The sequence below is a fragment of the Cyprinus carpio genome, unplaced genomic scaffold, assembly GCF_018340385.1.
Source record: "Cyprinus carpio isolate SPL01 unplaced genomic scaffold, ASM1834038v1 S000005150, whole genome shotgun sequence".
NCBI classification, from domain to species: Eukaryota; Metazoa; Chordata; class Actinopteri; order Cypriniformes; family Cyprinidae; genus Cyprinus; species Cyprinus carpio.
Window position 1 is genome coordinate 1 of NW_024877835.1, and position 741 is coordinate 741.

Here is a 741-nt window from a genome sequence, read left to right on the forward strand (position 1 = left end):
GCTGATGATCTGAATCAGGTGTGTTTGATTAAGGTGACATAGAACACATTCATGCAGTGTTGGGGGGGCCTCCAGGAGCAGCGGTTGGGAAACACTGATCTAAAACCGGCGTCGGCTCGTGCCAGCATCTTGGCAGTTTGCAGGCCAGTAGCGGAGGCAGCCGTCCTTTCCTTTGCTAGGGGCGGGGGTTCACCGTTGATGAGGACGGTAGAGGCGGAAATGGTACCTCTGACTGGCCGCCTGGGCCTTCATACTTACCTGGCAGGGGGAGACACCATGATCAAGAAGGCGGTTCACCCAGGGGCGGAGTGGCTCGTCCATTGCACTCGGCCGTGCTGACCCCTGCGCGAATTCCCCAAATGTGGGAGTGGGGACTGCGTTCGCGCTCTCCCCTGAAAGTGCTGGTTGAAAAAAGCAGATGGGTTTTTTCTCCGCGCCACCAAGTGGCCAGTCACAGCACCCTTTTTCTCCTGACCACAGACTGAGCCCGCGCATAGGCGTGCCGATTTGGGTGAAGTGATCTCATTCCTCTCTGGAGTTATAGCCATTTTAGCAACCTGGGCCACACGACCTTCGAACGTTTTGAGGGCCCCTCGCCAAGGTGGATGGAAATTTCCACTTTTTTGGATGATTATTGATCAGACTCCGGAAGAATCTTTCTGTGCTGCTTTGGTTGATTGGGCCAAATACCTGAGTGCGGTTTGCAAAAGAAGGTTTTCGACAAAATCCAAAATGGCGAAA

The 741-nt window shown here is 54.1% G+C and overlaps 1 pseudogene; it reads left to right on the forward strand.

The window, feature by feature from the left end:
* The first annotated feature begins 250 nt into the window (after positions 1 to 250).
* Positions 251 to 394, forward strand: LOC122143471 (annotated as a pseudogene).
* Positions 395 to 741: the final 347 nt, after the last annotated feature.